This window comes from Ascaphus truei, chromosome 8, assembly GCF_040206685.1.
Source record: "Ascaphus truei isolate aAscTru1 chromosome 8, aAscTru1.hap1, whole genome shotgun sequence".
Classification (NCBI taxonomy): Eukaryota; Metazoa; Chordata; class Amphibia; order Anura; family Ascaphidae; genus Ascaphus; species Ascaphus truei.
This window is the reverse complement of record NC_134490.1, coordinates 9,361,214-9,373,584: the sequence shown is the minus strand read 5'-3', so window position 1 is coordinate 9,373,584 and position 12,371 is coordinate 9,361,214.

Below are 12,371 nucleotides of genomic sequence, written 5' to 3'. Positions count from 1 at the left end.
GTTATGTACAATTTTTATTATTTATCACATTGTGGTATTATGTGGTTTTAACTATTTAGTTTAATTTAAGGGTTTTGCAGTATTCACCTGCTTTATATCACTGTTATCACCATTAGTGGTTATTTAGTTGTGCACTTTAATTCTTTTTCATCATTTAGTTTAACCTTTTAGCCAAAGCATCTTAAGCCTGCTGCCACTTTCAAGGCATGACCATTATCAGGTCCTAACACTATCTGAGTTAAAATTCTTATTTACCTCTATTATTAGAAGAATGATCATAGTTGATCTGTCGTAAACCAGCAAAATGAAACTGACCTGCCAACTTGTAAAGAGGGGAGGGGTGAGCTTAAACCCTGGGGGGGGGGGGGTGGAGGGGAGGAGCCACTCTGTGATCCAGTGCTAGAGACAAATTAAATATCCCCAATTTAGATGGAGAAGGAGGAACAGTAATGGTTGAAAATATTGAGTGTAGGATCATTTGTGTGTTTCCTTAGGAATTTTCATTGACACAGAATTCATGTATTCCAAGTACTTTTTGTTGCCACGTTTACAATTTTGCTGCTAATTTGTCAGTTCCTCTGCTACAGTGGTGATTCTTTTAATGGCAGAGGCTAAACTGGTGAAAGCATCTACAGAAGCAGATACAGCCATTCAGCTCATTACTTCCTAGTACATAGATAAATGAGAGACGGACATGCAAAGCTTATTTTACAGTACTTAAAAAAAAATGAAAATATTATTATCAGCGAATAAATCTCATGTGCACACCATCCCTTAGTAAAATAAGTAATATTATGAAGACGATTGGTAGCTGCATTTAATGCTCTACAATCCCATTTTTTATAGGCCTAGGTGGAACATGTATGTACTCACATAAATCAGGCTATAAAAGAAGTTTGTGAGAAATCTCCGACACCTAGAATTGATTCCAGACAGCGTATGCGGTGAGCACACGCCAATTACACAATATAAAGCCTTTTATCCAATTGTGGAAAGTCAGTGAAACGTAACTGCAATATAGGCAATGTAAACGAACATATAAAACTGACTGCAATCTCCTCATTTATACACTGCTTATAATAGACTGAAGCAGAGGTTTGTAGGTGCAAAGGAGACACGCTTTAGGGCAGCCTCTAACTTGCTAAAGTAATCCCGTAAGAAATAGTCTAACACTGCTTGGCACTTTCCAGATCAAAGCAATTAACTTATTTATAAGTAAGAATAAGGGGGGAGCAGGGGGGGTAAGTTCCAGAGTTTGGAGCGAGATAACATGGCCTGAGGAAGATAAGATAGGATATAGGATTTAACTGTTGCTCATGTCAAGTATGATTTCCCAGGAGTTGCCCCATTGCAGAACAAATGTCTCTATTTACAGCAGAAGCCTAATATGCTGGGGCTACACTGTATTAGGCAGCAGGATGAAACCATGTGTTCTTGTGGAACTGTATATTAGTACAGTACTAGAAGAAGATTCTTATATTCTGTCGTGTGCTATCTCACTGTTAGTTATGCTATATTCCATTAATGTGCTCAATAACGGCACAAGTCACACTGTACACTAGTTACTGCACATATTCAGTAATGCACTGGAAAAGTATGCCATGAGAGCATAAATAAATATGTTTATTTTGGTATGCAATGCAAAATATAGATCTTCATACAACTTATGGTGCTGTACATGGGATGCTCTCAAAAATGGGCTTTCTTCTCGACCAGTGGCAGAAGAGTCAGAGATGTAGCAGGTTTCATTGGCCGGATTTGTTACGTTATCACTGCCGTTGCATGCAATGGAAACTCTGTTCCATGTTGTGCTTTCAATGGGAACAATGAGGTTGGCCCTATGTACCCCAACCCCTTCTTTGTGCAGAAGTACTGTTGTATACATTATATCAATACATCACATGACACATTTTCATTGTATATTTTTTGAGACGATTGGATCATCACCTACTGTCCTAGAGCTTTAAAGAGAACGTGTCATTAGAAAGTAACATAAAGTTTAAGGAAAGTTCTGACTTTTATGCATTCAATAAATATCATTGGCACTAAAGTAGCACTAAGCAAAGTTACTCCATAAGGCCCCTTCCAATACGACTTTGTAAATATGCCCCTTTTTTTACCATTCGTGTTAACGGGCTTTAGAGCATAACGTGAATAACCCTATATGGTTTTTTTTTTTAAATATAAATCAGTTCTGTAATATTAGATAATACTGTCTGCATACATTCTTACACTCCTAATGTAATTTTTGATGTTTTTTGTTTAATGTTCTAAGCATCCTTTGGTTGCTACAGCAACCATTTAGAAAGTCATATCCACTTCCTCTTTTGTAGCAGGCTCTGACACGCACCTTTTTGAGCTCTGCCCTTTTTGCAACAAAGTATCCCAAACAGATCTGTCGCTCTGTTACGAACAGCAGACTGTCTTTTGCTCTGAAAGCTGTAACAATAATGTGTTACACTTGATAATATAATGTTAAATATCAGCAACACCATTTCACAGACTGCGGCACAAAGTTAGAAGGCAGACATTTCATTAGGCACCCAATTAGGATTTGTACAGATTTATAACAGAAGCACCAAATGATTGCCATCTTAGGTAATAATGTCATGTATATTTTCACATGCTTTAAAGTATCTTTTAGCGTGGCCGATATCATATGGCCCTTCATAAGGCCATAAGGAGTCTTCCAACATGGACAATCTTTTAAGGTGTAGCACAAGTTCTTAGTCAATATATTATTTGGTGCACAAATACAATGGAACACAATTGCCCCACATGATGCTAGCAGGGCGTCCTGTCACAGTGCACACAGTATGCATAGTGCTCCTGAGTTTGAGAAGCACTTTTAATTTGAGTTATTCCTATTTCTTACATAGACGTAGCATTACAAAGTCTCGCTGGTGGCAGGAGCAGAAGTTCAATTGCTTTTGTTGCTAAAAAGTTACCATGAAATGTAATTTTTTTTAAAACACATGTTTTCTAAGATGCAGATTGTATCGTGTTCAGCGCCTAACGCAAAAAAAAAAAAAAACGTTAACTTCAAACTCAGTCTGCAAATGTGTTTTTATGTAAAACCTTGGCCACTAAAAGTCTCCATCTGCTCAGCTTCCTTTAGATCTCTTGGACAGGCTTTTCCCATTAGGATCATAACATCCACTCCACACCTGCATCTCAACCAATATGACTTTCTGATATTACTGCTCTGCAGTCCCTCTGCAGAACACTAAGGATGTGCTGATCACCACATGCATACATTAAATATGTGTATATGCTTCTGACTTAATGATATTGGGCTATTGAGGAAAAATCTCTTTGGGAGCCATCACCATTCTGTTTGTTCACAAATGGAGGTGCAGATTCTATGCAGTGTCCTTTGCAGCAGAATAAAAATAAACGAAGGAATAAACATATTGTATCTACATAGATTGAGAACACTTGTTTTGTGTGTGTCTGGTGCCTCATGTTAAAGCAGCAGTCCAAGCTGTAATATGTGCATCCATACAATCCACACAATGACATGTAATTAGCTAAGTTGCTGATCGATCCATTGTCCAGTGATCGATCGGCGAAGATTTGGTTTGGGGGTTCACTAAATGGCTGTCAGTACAGCAGAAGAGGACAAACGATGCAAAGTTCTGGGGGGAAGATCATGTGACCAGGCAGTCACCAGATACAATTGGTGCACTGCTAGAGAGAGGGCAGGGCTCAAAAAGGGGTGTGCCTATTTCAGAAGAGGAAATGACTCTGTTAATGGTTGCTATAGAAACAAAAAATGCTTGTTACATTATAATACATTAAAAATGTCATTCAGAGTTGTTGTTTTTTTAAATGCTAGAAGTAGTTTCTCATAGTACAGAACTGAATTCTTAAAAAAACTAAATAAAAAAACACATGTACGATATTGCTTGATCTGCAACTTAAAAAAAAACTACACAGACATCCTTTTTGCCATTAAATATAATTGATGCTTTTCTATAGGTTGTATATGTTTCCCACCATACATGTCGCATTGTCACATTCTTCCAATGTTTACTTCCTATCCCATGCTTTTATACCAGTACTGTATTACTATTTCTTTGTGTTTGCCAGCATGCTTATATACTGTAAAATGCTGCAAACATAAAAAAAAGCTGAATATAGTCAGAATCGAGTGCATAGCCCTTTGGGAGCAGTAGCTGGTGTAGCACTGCTGTTAGATTGTACACTTACTGTAAAAATGAATTGCTAACAGACTGAGAATATAATGAATATATCACATCTGTTGTGGTGCCACCTGATCCACCCACTGGGTATCCATCTTTAAAAATCCCCAGATGACCTCCTAGCTCCAATCAGAGAGAATGAGTGTCTCTGAAATGCTTGAAATGATTTGGAAATGTGAATACCCATTCCCCTTTTCCAAACCACATATCCTCCCAGCCTCTATAGATGGCACTATTTGTGTTTTATTCTTTTCTTTTTTTTAATGTGGACCTGCGCTCCCCTTCACCGAAGACTGCACGGCAACTGGAGATCCATCACAACGGTCCTTTGAACGGGTTTGAGCCGCCTTAAGAATTTAAAATGATTTATATTTGCAGCTGTGCACATTTCTATTTCATTTTTCAATATTGGCACATTGGATTCTTTTAAGTTGTTCACGTGTTAATTATTTAGATACAGATTATCAGTTATTATCGCTGTTTCACTACCACCATTAGTAGAACCTTTTTTTTTACACTCCTAGCAAATCTCTAATATATGCCAGTAGGAGTGACACACACACACATTCAACAGGTTGGTGCCATGCCAACAAAGTCTTTCTCTGTAAGGCTGAGCCCATGGTGACTCCAGCCGTGCGGAGGTGCGCTGAGGCTGAGGAAAAGCGGGTGCTTTCCCTGTCTTAGTTCGCGCGCCATCCTGGGGCATGTCGGGGGGCGGGCCAGTGACGTCACGGAGCTGGTTCGCCCTCATTGGGCGAACCGCTCCCGTGACCGGCCCTGCGCTCCCGTAAGCGCCGAAACTAAAAAAAAATTAAGTGCTGCGCCTTTGCACACCTGCGGAAGCATGCGCGAGCCCCTGCTAAAGACGCTCTCATTGCGGCTGAAGGGGCTCACTGACAAGGGTCAGCACGCCTCAGCATGGGTCAGCACCTAAGCGCTGACCATGGACTCAGCCTAACACTTGCTGAAGCAGCTAAGAAGGTGACCTCCATATCCATCTTAGCAAGACCAAAGTGATGTTTAACAAAATGTGTTAACACTGCAAATATCGAAATAAATGATACATCAATAATTGTACATTTCTTTGTCTTCCATCTACAGGGTTAATGTTTTATTTTATTTTATGTATTTTATAAGTGTAGCCCCCTTTCCCTATGCCTAAGGAAAACTACGCTGGCGACTACACGTGCTGCTATACCTGCTGCTCACAGGAGGCCTAAGCCTCTGCCTCTGGGAGCGTGGGATAAGCACTTTCTCCTTTAGTGCAGCGCCTCCACTCTGAGGGATCCCAGTGTTGGCGGGATAACCCTTCACAGGAACTATTACAGTAATGAGTACACACACACGGTGTATAATGAGCATTTACTGAACACGCATCAATAACTATAATCAGTGGTTGACAAATCACCAAAAAATCTACTCGCCACACAAAAAAAATCTACTCGCCACCTAGTACCAAACGTGTGCTGCTTGGGCCAATATTTACTCGCCCGGGGGTTAAATCCACTCGCCCGGGGCGAGAAAAATGTATAGGTTTGTCGAACACTGACTATAATGGTAACAATGCCCCAATGCAATACCCACACAATATATCACACTGATACAGCAGCACAATGTTCCCCCAAAGATCTGAGGGTGCCCTGGGCACCTAACCACCCAATGTCCACAGAAAAGTCCCAGTCCCAATTATGACATAGCGCTACCCCCTTGTGTGGTGATGGTGCACGGTGGGTACCTTCCTGGCTACGACCAGGGAATTGTGTAGGCCTTCTAGTATCAGAGCTCCGTCCGTGGTCCCACGATGCAGGATCTGCAAAGTCCCCTCTTGCCGTATGGGTGATGGCCCGCCTCATGGGGGAGCTCCAGCAGGAGTGTCTCCTGTAATGTCGATAGGCCTGGCCTGGTCCCAGGCCGCAGGGCACAGTGTTGCCGTCCGGTCACTGGTGCAATACTACTGCAACAGTACTAAGTGGAGCATCCATATCTGGGGCTTTCCCTACAATACTGTACTGTTTGGTGGGATCAGGGCCTAACTGGGGCCTTGGGGTGAGTCATGGCCTATTCCAGGAAAACACGGCTTCCTGGACCCTACCTGTCTCTTTACTTTCCCCCGTCCAACTGGCGCGCGGCTGTCTTCGCGACAAACCTCTATCCCTTCCTTCTCTGCTTGGAGCCCTATTGGCTCTGACTGTCCATGTGCTAAGCCCTCCCCTGAGGACTCTGGACATGTAGTCCCTAGCGCCGTCTTGCGGAGCCATTAAGATGGCCACCGCAACTCATGGCTTGCTGCGCATGCACAACGCAGTCTACTGCACTTGCACAAACCTACAATGGCCGCCACACTGACTGCGCATGCGCCACCTACAAGATGGCCGCCCCCTGCACTCCAACACAGCGCAGAGCTTTGGCGGCTCCTATCCATCTATTCTTTATTTAAAGAATTATAACCCCTTAGTTAACAGGATTGTGCTCATATTTGCTGTACTAGTACCTTTATGAATTTAGATTGCTACAGAAAAGGGAATTATAATTTCTATCATTCAATGTCAGCTTAGCAACACAGCCCCTGTGCAGTGAGTCCTCTATTTTTTTTAGAACTTGAGCTAAATGAGTCTATTGTCCTGTTTTGTTATCACATTCAGATGGATATCCCTAATGAAACATTATGACAGCACCTAGCAGGGCAAGCTTGAAAACAATGTATTCAGCTATATGTCGCCTATATTTTCACTACTGTCCTGTCAATTAAGGCTGTGTCTTTTATTGACAAGATTCTATTTAAAGTATTGGTTATATTGATTGAAGGCAGGATCCCTTCTCCGTCCTTTGATTATAAGACACATGGGGGATAGTCTGGAGCACCACAAAAAAACATTCAAGATATAGGAAAGTGTATAGTACACTATTTGAATGTTTGTTTAGTACCATGGCTGCCGCTTATTTTTTTACACTTATACTGACAATTGAATAAAGCATAGATTCCCCAGAATCTATCTATCTGTAGCGCTGTTTCCCCCACCCTATGGAAATGTGGTGGCTACTGAGTGTGTGGCGCTTTACTGGTGGCTTTACCTGTGGCCTGAACCTCCACTGCTGGGAGCCCGGGGTGTACCTGATCCGTCTGGTGACAGCGCCACCACCTATGAAGGGTCCTAGCACTGCTGTATACACCTAGCACAGGACCCAATACAATAGACACACACTTACTGAACACAGGTAAAACTAGGTATATCACTATCCCACATACAATATAGGCCTCGCACGGCCGTAACTCCACAGTGCCCTCCAACTGTAGTGTCCACAGTCTAATGGGATTCCCCCAAAGTACTGAGGTGCCCCTGGGCACCCAACCTCTCTGGTGTCCTCAAGAGCCAACTCACCCAATGTGTGCGACAGCGCTGCCCACAGTAACTGAAAGTGTTATAGTTGGTGCACGTTGTGAGGTACCTGCCCAGGTTCTCTAGCACCCGGGTATGGCGGAAAATCAAAAGGGATCTGCTGATCCAGAAACGTCGTTGTCAGCAAAACATCTGTCTCTGCAGGGGGTGGGTTCCAGATGGAGAGTCCCACCACGAAGAGAGGCTTTATTGGTGTGGTGGTCTGTTCCCAGACCACCGGATTTCCAATCCACTGCTGCGCCCTGGCTGTGTCCCTCAAATTTGGCACTACAGGGGCAGTGTCCCTATCTAATAGGCCTCTCCCTGTAGCAGTCACACATTTTCAGGGGAGTCAGGGCCTTGCTGGGGCCTATAGGGGATCTCTGGCCTAGTGCATTGTTCACTGACACCCTGCACACACAACCTCACCTCCCTGTGTCCCAGCTCCGACTGGCGTGGCTGCAAACACTCCAAATGTATCTTTTTACCAAGCAAGGGAATCCGAGAACCCTATTGACTCTGTCGCACCATGTGTCTCCGCCCCTGTGCATTCTGGGGGCTGTAGTCCCATGCGGAGCCTATGCTGTGAGTAATGGCCAACGGCGCTATCTCATGTACATGCGTGCCTCTGTAATGACTGCACGCTTCCCGGTCCTGCGCATGCGAGATCTCGCACTGCGCATGCGCAAGCATAACAAGATGGCGGCGCACTGCTAAGGGGGCTGCCGGGAGACTCAGGCGACTTGGTTGCCTCTTCATACCCCCTGCCTTGCTCCTGCAGCCTCACGGACATGCCACCCTCTCCCCGGCTGCAGCAGAGGTAAGCAGAGCCTGCGGGGAACCCAAGGAGGAACCTGGCCACATATCTATCTATCTCAATACCTTGTATAGCGCATATACAGAACCATGCTACTTTTAAAAACTCCAAAGGTGGTGCCAAGAATTAATCGAAGCTCAGTAAGGTGATTTGAAAGATCTGTCTTGAGCCATTTTCTGAAATTGGGATGGTTTTTGATGTTTCTGATGGATATAGAGAGGGCATTTCATTCCCTGACTCCCTGTACTGAAGGGGCATGGCCAGCTCAACTAGTGCTTTTGAATCTGGGGACGTTTATAAGTTGTTTTGGAATCGTACTGTAGATTCAGGGTGGGTCAGTGGAACATACATTTTGTTTTTAGATAGAGGGGTCTGTGATGGCGGTGAGGTCTTTTTTGGCACAATGTGGGCAATTCTCTTTAACATTCTCAGAGCATTGACTGAAGTTCTAGCTGTGGCATTAACTTGGGATGTGAGGGTGGCTTGGGATGTGAGAGTGGCTTGGGATCTGAGGGATTCTTGGGATGTGAGAGTGGCTAGGGATGTGAGAGTGGCTTGGGTATGTAGGTAGCTTGGGACTGAGGGATGCAAGAGTGGCGTGGGATCTGAGGGATGCCTGGGATGGAAGAGTGGCTTGGGATGTGAGAGTGGCTTGGGATGTGAGGGTGGCTTAGGATGTGAGGTTGGCTTTGGGTGTGAGGGTGGTGGCTTGGGATCTGAGGGATGCTTGGGATGTGAGGGTGGCTTGGGATGTGAGGGTGGCTTGGGATGTGAGGTTGGCTTGGGATGTGAGGTGACATGGGATGTGAGGTTGTCTTGGGATGGGAGGTTGGCTTGGGATGTGAGGGTGGCTTGGGGTGTAAGGGTGGCTTGGGATGTGAGGGTGGCTTGGGATGTGAGAGTGGCTTGGGGTGTGTGAGTGGCTTGGGGTGTGAGAGTGGCTTGGGATGTGAGGTTGGCTTGGGATGTGAGATTGGCTTGGGATGTGAGGGTGGCTTCGGATGTAAGGTTGGCTTCGGATGTAAGGTTGGCTTGAGATGTGAGGGTTTCTTGGTTATTCAAGATGACTCCTAAATGTCTTTGGTTTTTTTGTAATGTAAATGTTGAGACCTAGTGAAGGGTGGAGTGCTGAGCTCTTGCAATTAGTTCATTGGTAGGGTGAGTAAGTGAATCGGCGTGTTCCTTATGATTATTGGATGTTCCAGTGGAGTGTCATTGGCATAAAGATGGAATCTGTGTCCTCTTTTTCTAATGAGGTCTGCCAAAGATTTAATGCAAATGTTGAACAGGAGGGGGAAAAACGATGAGCAGTGTAGTACTCCCAATGTAACCGTAGTATATGGTACCATATTTGTCCCATATGGGTGGATTGCATGCTGTAAATGTTCTGGCTATGTATTATAATATATACTATGCATAACTATAAATAATAATATAGGCATTTAACCATGCAGACTTATCTATTTATTTCGTTTGAAAGAAATGGCCGATATTTCAACAGTGGCCAGGAGCCTCCTGATTTACAGATATGCCCAGTATTCTACATCATTGAAATAAAGCCTGTAGCCTTTTGGCGGAGGGTGGCATGTCTTCATACCGATAGTCCCCATATGGAAGAGTAAGGCGTTATGGTAGTGTAGTAGGATAGGGACAAGAAGTTAAGAGGTGGGACAAAGGTTTTTTTTTAGCAAAATCTGTGGTGACCACTTTTCCTGGATGTCATTGAAGAAGCTGTACCCTCCCTTCCTTTGTTTTAGTGGGATATGGTGGGGGGATTTAATGAGGTCATTGATGGCTGCGGTTATGATTTTGAAAAAAAAGGAAAGTGTTGTGAAAATATTGGGCAGAACTTCCCGGTAATGGGGGGTTGCTCATATTTTGGCGCAGCTTGGTGGGGTACTGTGTTATTGTGAGGTATGGACCTTGTTGGGTTAGCTCCATTTGATGGGGTCAGTGGACCTTGTGAGATGTGTTATGGAGGAGGTGGTGTCATTCTCGTCTTGGCCGGCCAGTATGGGGAGTGTCCTACCAGGTTTTGTGTGTTTATGTGTGTGTTGTTTTGGTCCATCGAGCTTGAGGCAGCAGATGGTGATTTGGCGTCGGGCTTTGGGTATCCCATAGTTACATAGTTACATAGTTACATAGTAGATGAGGTTGAAAAAAGACGTACGTCCATCAAGTTCAACCTATGCTAAATTTAGACAACAGATACTTTATTCTATATCTATACTTACTTATTGATCCAGAGGAAGGCAAACAAAAAACCCCATTAAGGGGAAAAATTAATTCTTTCCTGACTCCAAGAATTGGCAATCGGATTAATCCCTGGATCAACATCCTTCCCATGTATACTTATTTGGTATATCCCTGTATACCTTTCCCATTTAAAAAGATGTCCAACCTTTATTTGAATAAATCTATTGTATCTGCCATCACAGTCTCCATGGGTAATGAACATTTTAACTGCCCTTACTGTAAAGAACCCTTTCCTTTGTTGCTGGTTAAATTTCCTTTCCTCCAACCTTAAGGGCTGTCCCCGAGTCCTTTGTACTGCCCGTGGGATGAATAGTTCTTTTGAAAGCTCCTTGTATTGTCCCTGAATACACTGGCGACACACTTTATTCGAGCTTGGCTAGTCCCACGAATTCGGGTATACCCGGGTATATTGAGGTTTGTGACTGTTTTCTGCCCGAGTGCATTGGGTTATTTTTCAGGCAGGGATTGAAGCATTTTATTCCCGCTGGCTGCAATACTGCACAGTATATATATATACACTGCATTACAATTCATGAATTTATGCCATCTGGTAGACACGCGAAGCATTGCAGCCTATTAAATCCTAATCATCCTCATTTAACAGATCAGCCGCCCATCAGCCAGGCATGAACCCAGGCTGGGAAGGCAAACGCAACGGGGCTTGTCAGAGGTGAGGAGCGGCGCATTCCAGGTATCTGCCAGGTACATACCGGGTATTTGCTCGAATAAAGTGTGTCGGTGCAGTATATTTGTATATAGTTATCATATCCCCTCTCAGACGCCTCTTTTCCACGCCATGGGCTCTGTGCTTTGTAATCACCTGAGAATGTTAAGTTATGTTATGATGTATCAATAAAACTGGCAGTAGTTAGGTGTGTTTAATGAGGGTATCATGGTGGCATAAAGATGCGGATGAAATTGAGGCTGGGAAATTCATGAAAGAAACACTGCAGAAAGAAAGAAAAGCCTTATTCATGGGTTATATAAATAAAATGTTTATAGGGAGTTGCACCCTTAACCCTTTTCTGCCACTGGGATCTACAACACATTGCAGAACAATGCCCCTCTGGCAATGAAGAGTTATGGCATGTCGCCCTGATTCTAGCTTCCTACTAGACCAACATATCATAGATGAGGGAGCACCTCACCTCTTCCTCTGGTCGAGCGCCGCAGAAGTAAGAATTATTGCTGCAAGGCTATTGTTTCATTGTCTGTTGGCAGCAAAAAGAAGAAAGGCTCTCTGGACAGAAATAAATACACATGCTCTCTCCGAGCAAATTGCAGCCGGTCTGCACGCAGGCAGCGAGTTGAAGATGTCATCGACAATATTTGATGTTTCTGAAATCATGGTGACCACTGGCATGTAGAGAACAGTCAAACAAAACATGAATTGTGCTTCAGACCAATTTTTCTTATTATTATATGATAGTGGCATGAAATACCTCCTGGCCTCCGCTATCAACCGCTAGAAATTCATTCAGTAGCTGGGAATGCTCTTTTGTTTGTGCTCCTCGACCACGAGCAGATTTGCACTTCAATCAGACATATCCTCAAAAGACAAGATGACATTTCACTTACAGCATTTCTACCTATCTCAAGCCTTCAGAGTCTCTTTGTTGTAAGAAAGAGTTTTAATATTTGAGTGTAGCCCTCAAACAAATAACCTTTACCAATGAAAGTATTCAAAGGCCCCACTGCAGCATCCCACCCCCACCT